We start from the raw sequence: 12,074 nt of genomic DNA on the forward strand, positions 1-12,074 counted from the left end.
CTGTGACTGTGATCAAGGTTTCTCCTGAAGGCTCCAGAACTCTGTATGATCCTGTGTCTCTGGCTGTAAAGTTACTAATGATCAGATTTCCATCAGTATCATCATTCATTCGGTCGCTCTGAACCCCGTGACCTCTCGTCCAAACCTCCTTCCACTCTCCACTAGAGTTTGTCTTCACTTTATCAGCATTAAACACCAGAACAGACATCTTTAGCTCCTCGCCTGTTTTCACAGAAATCTCATCTGAGGAGAAACAGAAAGATATTAATCATTATTATAATGCTGTCAATCAATCAAGACCATAAACACAGATTTATGATTGGTGACCAAATGTAATCATTTAAAGAAGCAGATGCTGATGTTTGATCAGTTTAGTCTTCACCATGAATATGAAGATGGTACGTCCACTGCTTTCGTTCCTTCGGCACTATCTGATCATTATTTGACTTCAGCTCTGTCTGATCATTATTGTAATCGATTCTCAAAGTGTATTTCCCAGCGTCACTGAAGATCAGATTCTTGATGACGACGTCACAGTTTCCTTCTTTAAACACTCGTCCTCTACATTCTTCAGTCTGACACACAGATATGATTTCTGACGGAGTGAATAACTTAATCTGAACAATATTACTGTCCTCATGTTCACATTTGAGTGTGACGTTTCCTCTGTTTTCTCCTGACACAGATATAGTGGAGGTTTCTGCAAATAAAGACAATAAGAATATTAATTTAATACAATACAAAGTTCAATACAAAGTATAAATATAGAAATAAATGTTGTTTCTCTCTTTTCTCTGTCATGAAGGTCATAAAATATTCTAGTAGTTATTTTAGTCAACAGAATATATGTGTGCGTGTGTGTGTGTGTATATGTGCTTCTATATGTGTGTGCGTGTGTATATGTGCTTATATATATGTGTGTGTGTGTGTGTGTGTATATGTGCATATATATGTGTGTGTGTGTGTTTGTGTGTGTGTATATGTGCTTCTATATGTGTGTGCGTGTGTATATGTGCTTATATATATATGTGTGTGTGTGTGTATATGTGCTTCTATATGTGTGTGTGTGTGTATATGTGCTTATATATATGTGTGTGTGTGTGTGTGTATATGTGCATATATATGTGTGTGTGTGTGTGTGTTTGTGTGTGTGTATATGTGCTTCTATATGTGTGTGCGTGTGTATATGTGCTTATATATATGTGTGTGTGTGTGTGTGTGTATATGTGCTTCTATATGTGTGTGTGTGTGTATATGTGCTTATATATATGTGTGTGTGTGTGTGTGTGTATATGTGCATATATATGTGTGTGTGTGTGTGTGTTTGTGTGTGTGTATATGTGCTTCTATATGTGTTTGTTTTTATTACATAGTGGGGTCCTCAACACGTTAGCACACTCACATAGTGGGGACCGAAAACATAGTGGGGACCAAATCCCCGGTCCCCACAATGTTTTGCTTGTAATCGGCTCAGGAGGCGGTGCTGATATGGCTAGTACAGTTTTTTTCTTGATCCCCTCCATGAACAAAAACCGGATTTCTGTGTGTGAGTGTGTGTGGCTGCGCTGCTCTACAGCGCCCCTGTAGCCGGGTCGCGGAACTGCACCTCTACACACACACATGACGTAATATATGAAGGTACACATTTTTTTCAACTGCTCTTGCGCAAGTCGCTTAATTAAACGACAAAACCAACTTTAAACAGTGTCTGTCAACGGGAAAAGTACATTCTTACAGGTAATTAACCTACTTATTGAATTATGTAATATAATATTAACAAATAAACATCACAAATTCGAATTATTTTAAGTATGTTTATGTGATGGAGTTTTCTAATGCGATTAATTAACGTTAAAGGTTTTATCAGAATCAGAATCTTTGAATGTGGCGAATGAACTATTGATAAACTTAAATTTCACGTCGTTATATAATTGAAAGTGTTTACTTGTGCGTGTAACTGGTATTGTAAAGTGTTATAAAGTGCGGCGTGGCGGGAGATTGTGAGACCGCGTGACCTCTCTGAGTCACTGGAACCGGAGGAGCGACTTGAGGCAGCCTGTTGAGATGAGACCGAGAAGAATAAAACCGTTAAAAGAAGCGGAAGATCATGTTCTCCGTTGCATTGACAAGACCGACGCACTGGAGGCCAAACACATAAACGATTATAAAGGTAGGTTTGTAAAGAACTTAGATGTTGTCGTGACTGATTGTGATTAGCACTATGGCGCTCCCCACATGATGCGGGAAATATAAATATATTTCATGGCCATGAATAGGAAGTCTTCCACGAATGAATTGTGAAACTGCTAACACCAGGGAATAAAACAGCAAATCGTGGCCACGAATAAACAAGGCAGCGAATGATTTCTTATTTTTGTTACCACGATATAGCAAAGAGCCTATAAGTTAGTACTGAATAGTAAGGCCTAGGTAACGTATTGCTAGCAAGACTGGGTTTCTGAATTGGCAACGTTATGAGTGGTACATTTACAGTAATCACATACGTTTTAACTATGATTTAAGTGGTTTAAAAACACTAAATATTGATTATATGAACCATGATTATTTTATGGGATCTGGGTCCATTGGGATATAAAGGATATTGTGTTTGTTTGTTTGTTTTAGCAGTTTTAAATTGCTCTTTGTGATAGTATCTAAATTAATGAAAGAAATAAGCATGAACTATGAAAGAATGTTGAATACATTGGTTAAACTATTAAAAAGCATAAAAGTTGTTTACAGTTGGCTAACCATCAATTTATTAGTTACAGGTCTACAAGGAATTGTATCAACAATTGTATTTACCCCCTTTTTTCAGGTCGTGGAGTGTTTGCCTTAATTCCTTTTATTAAAGGAGATTTTGTTGTCGAATATAGGGGTGAAATGATCACCTTAATTGAAGCCGAACAAAGAAGAGAGGCCAATCAAGAATTTTTTTTTATGTTTGACTTCATCTGGCAGAACAAGAAGTGGAGGTAGTTGTTTTTTGTTTGAATACATTTGAAAATTTACAGAAAAAAAAAGTAATTTTCATTTTGTTCAAATCCAAATTTTTCTTGTTGTAGTTTGTTAGGCTAAACGATCAATTTTTGTTTCCTGAAGCATTGATGCAACTCATGAGGATGGCACCCTTGGCCGCCTTATAAATGATGATCACATAAACCCAAATTGTACAATGAAAAGGATTATCGTTGAGGGAAAACCCTGTTTGTGCCTATTCGCTGCAAGAGATATCATTCCTGGAGAGGAACTCACATATGACTATGGAGGAAGTCACTGGCCTTGGAGAAAGGTTTGGCAAAATTTATTTTACTACTTTTATAATTTGTACAGTAGAGGAAATGGAAAGTTTCTAATTAAAGACCCAGTATGTGCATTTTTTTTTAGATTAAAATATATAAATAAATTACTAGAACAATGCTATATATTTTTGTTGACCTCCATACATTATCCCTAATGTTTCCAAGAATGTTTGAAACCAAAAGAAATCAGTTATTTTAACCAGTGTAGTGGTGTCATTGCATCACCTGTCAACAATGTCATACCTGCATGGAAACGTCAAATGAATAACTTTTTTTTTTCTTTTTGTGGTAATACAAATTTATCTAAGGGAATAAAAGCCTTTACAAAGGCTTAAAATACATATATAACAGCAATGAGGCAATAAAAATTTTGGTTCAATCAAGGATCAAAGCAAGTTATATAGTTTTATTGAACAAAAATGTTAGAATACATAATGTAATATTTAAAAAATATATAATCATAACTTAAAGGGATACTCCACCCCAAAATGAAATTTTTGTCATTACCATTGGTACAATGTTGTTCCAAACCTTTAAAAGCTCTGTTCATCTTCAGAAAATAATTTAAGATACATTTTATAATAAATCCGGGAGTCTTGTGACTGTCCCATTGACTGCCTGGTAAATAACAGCATCAGGGTCCAGAAAAGTTTGAAAGACATCGTCAGAGTACTCCATCTGCTATCAGTGGTTCAACCTGAATGCTAGGAAGTGACAAGGATTTCCTCTAAAATGTCTTAAATTGTGTTCCAAAGACGAAAAAAGCTTTTATAAGTCTGGAACGGCATGGGGGTAATTGATTAATTACTAAATTTTCATTTTGGGTTGGAGCATCCCTTTAAGTGTACTATCCCCTAGTTTCACAGACAAGGTTTAAGCCTATAGTAACAGAAATAAGATAAGGAAATCCTTTAAAGTACTTGTTTTGCGAGTACATGTTCGGTGCTATATGCACGGCTTGCAGCCAAAGTCCTTTAATAGTCTTTGTTGCAGCGCTTAAGTTAAAATACTGAATGTGATTTAATAAAATGATATGTTAAAATGTGTGCTTATTCTGTGGACATAACCCCGGTAACGCTCATCTGTTTTCAATGCAGCTGTAATAAAAGTATACAGAATATGTAACTTAATCAAATAAATGAATATATAGGCTACAACCAACTGTATTTGGTGTTTTGTGCCCAATAATTTTTTTTTATTTTTTTTAAGGTCATTACATTTTGGGCACAAAAAAAACAAATACAGTTGGTAAATAATAAAATAAATAATAGTATCAGAATACATTTTAACTGATAAGAGGAACACACATTTAACTCATGACTCATAGACTGCTTTTGATTTACAGTTAGTGCTGTCATAAAATTACGATTATGTGTGCACATTAAATTATCCTGACTCATTGAGCCTGGCTCAAATTAGTGAGACTGCGTGAGCTTAAATTGTCGTTTATGAAACAGCTTTAGTCCCAATTGATTTGTTAGGTTATTTCAAGTCAGATTTTGGACTTTAATCACCACTTTTCTTAGCATCTTTTATAAAACAGCCCCCCCCCCCGCATTGTCTTTTCTGTTGATGTGTTGTCAGTTTTCTCTTTGCTTTGCGATTGTATTTTTTTACTGCTTGAGAACGTGTGTAGTGTGAGGGGCATTGTTTGTCATCCATAGCAACAGTAACTAAGGGTGGGCAGGTATTGCGAGTGGTCAATTGAACTGTGGCCTAATTCTGGTTTAGTCTAAGCTCTGTCTGTGAAACTGGCCTAAGTTTTATCCAATCCTTATTTAATATTGTCTAACAACAATTAATTCAAATGTTCACTTGATCATTAACATTTGGCTATTTCTTTACAATAGAATTGCTACAGCTACTGTCACTTCTTGAACAAGAACATGTGGACATCAAAACATGCAAACTGCTTTAATTTAGTTTTTTTCAACGTGATGAATTTTCTATGAGCAGAATATTTAGGAAGATAATGTATTGTCCTGTGTTAGTGTAGGTTTAATTTATCTTTTATTTAATGGAATAGCAGCCTTAGTGAATTCACAATAGCACTTTGCTAAAGTAAGAGTTTTAAATGGTTTAAATGCATAGTGCAGCCTTAGGAAGTGGTTTAAAGCGTTTCATGGATTCTCATCCATGGAATGCACCACTTCGGATATTTTGCCAGTTAATCAACAGTTAAAATAGTAATCATACATTTTTAAAATGGAGTACTCCTTATGTAATCATGACATCCCTTCTGCCTATCAGTCTTTCTTTTCTTTTGTCTGTCTCTGTCGGTCGGTCTGTCTAGTAATTTATTACATGTGGTTTTGACTTGGGAAAGTCTTGCACACTGTTTCCAGTGTAATGTACGTAGTGGGGACCTGTAGTTTTAGGAAAGCCATACAAACCCTATGGTACCAAATACACACATTTCACAGGTTTAGCATAGTGGGGACCTTGTCTAATAAGTGATGACTTGTAACTATTTTTTAAACAACTTTAGCCTCCATGCAATGATGATGACAACATGACAGCCATAGAGAACTGCTCTGAGGATTCTGTAACTACTGCAGGCACTTCACGATTCACAGCTGAGGTATGTGTATTTATTATCTCTCTCTGTGTCTTTGTCTCTTTATCTGTCTGTGTCTGTCCGTCTGTGTCGGTCTCTTTATCTGTCTGTATTTCTGTCAGTCTCTCTATCTGTCTGTCTGTGCCTGTCTCTGTCTGTGTTGGTCTCTTTTATCTGTTTGTCAGTCTCTTTATCTGTCTGTCTGTTTCTCTGTCTGTCAGTCTCTTTATCTGTCTGTGCCTGTCTCTGTCTGTGTCGGTCTCTTTTATCTGTCTGTATTTCTGTCAGTCTCTCTGTCTGTCTGTGCCTGTCTCTGTCTGTGTTGGTCTCTTTTATCTGTCTGTCAGTCTCTTTATCTGTCTGTCTGTCTGTCTGTGTCGGTCTCTTTTATCTGTCTGTCTGTATGTCTGTGTCAGTCTCTTTATCTGTCTGTGCCTGTCTGTGTCGGTCTCTTTTATCTGTCTGTATTTCTGTCAGTCTCTCTGTCTGTCTGTGCCTGTCTCTGTCTGTGTCGGTCTCTTTTATCTGTCTGTGCCTGTCTCTGTCTGTCCGTCGGTCTGTCTATTAATTTATTATATGTGGTTTTGACTTGGGAAAGTCTTGCACACTGTTTCCAGTGTAATGTACGTAGTGGGGACCTGTAGTTTTAGGAAAGCCATACAAAACCTATGGTACCAAATACACACATTTCACAGGTTTAGCATAGTGGGGACCTTGTCTAATAAGTGATGACTTGTAACTATTTTTTAAACAACTTTAGCCTCCATGCAATGATGATGACAACATGACAGCCATAGAGAACTGCTCTGAGGATTCTGTAACTACTGCAGGCACTTCACGATTCACAGCTGAGGTATGTGTATTTATTATCTCTCTCTGTGTCTTTGTCTCTTTATCTGTCTGTGTCTGTCCGTCTGTGTCGGTCTCTTTATCTGTCTGTATTTCTGTCAGTCTCTCTATCTGTCTGTCTGTGCCTGTCTCTGTCTGTGTTGGTCTCTTTTATCTGTCTGTCAGTCTCTTTATCTGTCTGTCTGTTTCTCTGTCTGTCAGTCTCTTTATCTGTCTGTGTCGGTCTCTTTTATCTGTCTGTATTTCTGTCAGTCTCTCTGTCTGTCTGTGCCTGTCTCTGTCTGTGTTGGTCTCTTTATCTGTCTGTCTGTCTGTCTGTCTGTGTCGGTCTCTTTTATCTGTCTGTCTGTATGTCTGTGTCAGTCTCTTTATCTGTCTGTGCCTGTCTGTGTCGGTCTCTTTTATCTGTCTGTATTTCTGTCAGTCTCTCTGTCTGTCTGTGCCTGTCTCTGTCTGTGTTGGTCTCTTTTATCTGTCTGTCAGTCTCTTTATCTGTCTGTCTGTCTGTCTGTGTCGGTCTCTTTTATCTGTCTGTGCCTGTCTCTGTCTGTCCGTCGGTCTGTCTATTAATTTATTATATGTGGTTTTGACTTGGGAAAGTCTTGCACACTGTTTCCAGTGTAATGTACGTAGTGGGGACCTGTAGTTTTAGGAAAGCCATACAAAACCTATGGTACCAAATACACACATTTCACAGGTTTAGCATAGTGGGGACCTTGTCTAATAAGTGATGACTTGTAACTATTTTTTAAACAACTTTATTATAGCCTCCATGCAATGATAATGACAACATGACAGCCATAGAGAACTGCTCTGAGGATTCTGTAACTACTGCAGGCACTTCACGATTCACAGCTGAGGTATGTGTATTTATTATCTGTGTCTGTCTTTGTCTCTTTATTTGTCTGTGTCTGTTTGTTTTTCTGTCTGTTTAGTCTCTTTTATCTGTCTGTCTGTATGTCTGTGTCAGTCTCTTTGTTTGTCTGTGTCTGTCTGTCTGTTTTTCTGTCTGTCTGTATGTCTGTGTCAGTCTCTTTATCTGTCTGTGCCTGTCTCCGTTTGTCTATTATTTATTATGTGGTTTTGACTTGGGGAAAGTCTTACACACCGTTTCCAGTGTTATTATCTCTGTCTGTATCTTTGTCTCTTTATTTGTCTGTGTCTGTCTGTCTGTGTCGGTCTCTTTATCTGTCTGTGCCTGTCTGTCTCTGTCTGTCAGTCTCTTTATCTGTCTGTGCCTGTCTCTGTCTGTGTCGGTCTCTTTATCTGTCTGTGCCTGTCTCTGTCTGTGTCGGTCTCTTTTAGCCGTCTGTATGTCTGTGTCAGTCTCTTTATCTTTCTGTGCCTGCCTGTCTCTGTCTGTTAGTCTCTTTATCTGTCTGTGCCTGTCTCTGTCTGTCAGTCTCTTTATCTGTCTGTGCCTGTCTCTGTCTGTGTCAGTCTCTTTATCTGTCTCTGTCTGTCTTTGTCAGTCTCTTTATCTGTCTGTGCCTGTCTCTGTATGTGTCGGTCTATTTATCTGTCTGTGTCTGTCTCTGTCTGTTTCAGTCACTTTATCTGTCTGTGTCTGTCTCTGTCTGTCCCAGTCACTTTATCTGTCTGTGTCTGTCTCTGACTGTCCGTCGGTCTGTCTATTAATTTATTATATGTGGTTTTGACTTGGGAAAGTCTTGCACACTGTTTCCAGTGTAATGTACGTAGTGGGGACCTGTAGTTTTAGGAAAGCCATACAAACCCTATGGTACCAAATACACACATTTCACAGGTGTAGCATAGTGGGGACCTTGTCTAATAAGTGATGCCTTGTAACTATTTTTTAAACAACTTTATTATAGCCTCCATGCAATGATGATGACAACATGACAGCCATAGAGAACTGCTCTGAGGATTCTGTAACTACTGCAGGCACTTCACGATTCACAGCTGAGGTATGTGTATTTATTATCTCTCTCTGTGTCTTTGTCTCTTTATCTGTCTGTGTCTGTCCGTCTGTGTCTGTCTCTTTATCTGTCTGTATTTCTGTCAGTCTCTCTATCTGTCTCTGTCTGTCTGTCTGTGCCTGTCTGTCAGTCTCTATCTGTCTGTGTCTGTGTCGTCTCTTTATCTGTCTGTGCCTGTCTCTGTCTGTCCGTCGGTCTGTCTATTAATTTATTATATGTGGTTTTGACTTGGGAAAGTCTTGCACACTGTTTCCAGTGTAATGTACGTAGTGGGGACCTGCAGTTTCTTCATTTGTCTGTGTCTGTCTGTCTGTTTTTCTATCTGTCTGTATGTCTCTGTCAGTCTCTTTATCTGTCTGTGCCTGTCTCTGTTTGTCTATTAATTTATTATGTGGTTTTGACTTGGGGAAAGTCTTACACACCGTTTCCAGTGTTATTATCTCTGTCTGTATATTTGTCTCTTTATTTGTCTGTGTCTGTCTGTCTGTGTCGGTCTCTTTATCTGTCTGTGCCTATCTGTCTCTGTCTGTGTCGGTCTCTTTTATCTGTCTGTATGTCTGTGTCAGTCTCTTTATCTGTCTCTGTCTGTCTGTGTCCGTCTTTTTATCTGTCTGTGCCTGTCTGTGTCAGTCTCTTTATCTGTCTGTGCCTGTCTATGTCTGTCTGTCTATTAATTTATTATATGTGGTTTTGACTTGGGAAAGTCTTGCACACTGTTTCCAGTGTAATGTACGTAGTGGGGACCTGTAGTTTTAGGAAAGCCATACAAACCCTTTGGTACCAAATACACACATTTCACAGGTTTAGCATAGTGGGGACCTTGTCTAATAAGTGATGCCTTGTAACTATTTTTTAAACAACTTTATTATAGCCTCCATGCAATGATAATGACAACATGACAGCCATAGAGAACTGCTCTGAGGATTCTGTAACTACTGCAGGCACTTCACGATTCACAGCTGAGGTATGTGTATTTATTATCTCTGTCTGTCTTTGTCTCTTTATCTGTCTGTGCCTGTCCGTCTGTGTCTGTCTCTTTATCTGTCTGTATTTCTGTCAGTCTCTCTATCTGTCTCTGTCTGTCTGTCTGTGCCTGTCTGTCTGTTTCTCTGTCTGTCAGTCTGTCTCTGTCTGTGTCGTCTCTTTATCTGTCTGTGCCTGTCTCTGTCTGTCCGTCGGTCTGTCTATTAATTTATTATATGTGGTTTTGACTTGGGAAAGTCTTGCACACTGTTTCCAGTGTAATGTACGTAGTGGGGACCTGCAGTTTTAGGAAAGCCATACAAACCCTTTGGTAACAAATACACACATTTCACAGGTTTAGCATAGTGGGGACCTTGTCTAATAAGTGATGACTTGTAACTATTTTTTAAACAACTTTATTATAGCCTCCATGCAATGATGATGACAACATGACAGCCATAGAGAACTGCTCTGAGGATTCTGTAACTACTGCAGGCACTTCACGATTCACAGCTGAGGTATGTGTATTTATTATCTCTCTCTGTGTCAGTCACTTTATCTGTCTGTGTCTGTTTGTTTCTCTGTCTTTCAGTATCTTTTATCTGTCTGTATGTCTGTGTCAGTCTCTTTATCTGTCTGTGTCTGTTTGTTTTTCTGTCTGTTAGTCTCTTTTATCTGTCTGTGTCTTTCTGTCTGTGTCAGTCTCTTTATCTGTTTGTTTTTCTGTCTGTTAGTCTCTTTTATCTGTCTGTCTGTATGTCTGTGTCAGTCTCTTTATTTGTCTGTGTCTGTCTGTCTGTTTTTCTATCTGTCTGTATGTCTCTGTCAGTCTCTTTATCTGTCTGTGCCTGTCTATGTTTGTCTATTAATTTATTATGTGGTTTTGACTTGGGGAAAGTCTTACACACCGTTTCCAGTGTTATTATCTCTGTCTGTATATTTGTCTCTTTATTTGTCTGTGTCTATCTGTCTGTGTCTGTCTCTTTTATCTGTCTGTATGTCTGTGTCAGTCTCTTTATCTGTCTCTGTCTGTCTGTGTCGGTCTCTTTATCTGTCTGTGCCTGTCTGTGTCGGTCTCTTTATCTGTCTGTGCCTGTCTATTTCTGTCTGTCTATTAATTTATTATATGTGGTTTTGACTTGGGAAAGTCTTGCACACTGTTTCCAGTGTAATGTACGTAGTGGGGACCTGTAGTTTTAGGAAAGCCATACAAACCCTATGGTACCAAATACACACATTTCACAGGTTTAGCATAGTGGGGACCTTGTCTAATAAGTGATGCCTTGTAACTATTTTTTAAACAACTTTATTATAGCCTCCATGCAATGATGATGACAACATGACAGCCATAGAGAACTGCTCTGAGGATTCTGTAACTACTGCAGGCACTTCACGATTCACAGCTGAGGTATGTGTATTTATTATCTGTGTCTGTGTCTTTGTCTCTTTATCTGTCTGTGTCTGTCTGTTTCTCTGTCTGTCAGTATCTTTTATCTGTCTGTATGTCTGTGTCAGTCTCTTTATCTGTCTGTGTCTGTTTGTTTTTTCTGTCTGTTAGTCTCTTTTATCTGTCTTTCTGTCTGTGTCAGTCTATTTATCTGTCTGTGTCTGTTTGTTTTTCTGTCTGTTAGTCTCTTTTATCTGTCTGTCTGTATGTCTGTGTCAGTCTCTTTATTTGTCTGTGTCTGTCTGTTTTTCTATCTGTCTGTATGTCTGTGTCAGTCTCTTTATTTGTCTGTCTGTCTGTCTGTCTGTGTCAGTCTCTTTATTTGTCTGTGTCTGTGTCGGTCTCTTTATCTGTCTGTGCCTATCTGTCTCTGTCTGTCAGTCTCTTTATCTGTCTGTGCCTGTCTCTGTCTGTGTCGGTCTCTTTTATCTGTCTGTATGTCTGTGTCAGTCTCTTTATCTGTCTCTGTCGGTCTTTTTATCTGTCTGTGCCTGTCTGTGTTGGTCTCTTTATCTGTCTGTGCCTGTCTATGTCTGTCTGTCTATTAATTTATTATATGTGGTTTTGACTTGGGAAAGTCTTGCACACTGTTTCCAGTGTAATGTACGTAGTGGGGACCTGTAGTTTTAGGAAAGCCATACAAACCCTATGGTACCAAATACACACATTTCACAGGTGTAGCATAGTGGGGACCTTGTCTAATAAGTGATGCCTTGTAACTATTTTTTAAGCAACTTTATTATAGCCTCCATGCAATAATGATGACAACATGACAGCCATAGAGAACTGCTCTGAGGATTCTGTAACTACTGCAGGCACTTCACGATTCACAGCTGAGGTATGTGTATTTATTATCTCTCTCTGTGTCTTTGTCTCTTTATCTGTCTGTGCTTGTCTGTGTCTGTATGTCTGTGTCAGTCTCTTTTATCTGTATGTGCCTGTCTTTCTCTGTATCAGTCTCTTTATTTGTCTGTCTGTCTGTTTTTCTGTCTCTGTATCTTTTATCTGTCTGTATG

At 38.4% G+C, this 12,074-nt stretch overlaps 2 long non-coding RNA genes across 2 annotated transcripts in view; one reads left to right on the forward strand and one right to left on the reverse strand.

The window, feature by feature from the left end:
- Positions 1-418: 418 nt before the first annotated feature.
- The window catches only part of LOC132104602 (uncharacterized), a 52,255-nt gene continuing 40,599 nt past the window's right edge, over positions 419-12,074 (reverse strand). Inside the window, exon 3 of the long non-coding RNA XR_009423556.1 lies at positions 419-700. This is a non-coding gene — a long non-coding RNA (uncharacterized LOC132104602). The remainder of the gene's footprint in view (positions 701-12,074) is intronic.
- Positions 2,126-5,883, forward strand: LOC132104600 (uncharacterized). Its single transcript, XR_009423554.1, has 4 exons — positions 2,126-2,170; positions 2,819-2,975; positions 3,103-3,292; positions 5,791-5,883. It is a non-coding gene; the product is annotated as an uncharacterized LOC132104600 (long non-coding RNA).

This window comes from Carassius carassius, chromosome 25 (genome assembly GCF_963082965.1).
Source record: "Carassius carassius chromosome 25, fCarCar2.1, whole genome shotgun sequence".
NCBI classification, from domain to species: Eukaryota; Metazoa; Chordata; class Actinopteri; order Cypriniformes; family Cyprinidae; genus Carassius; species Carassius carassius.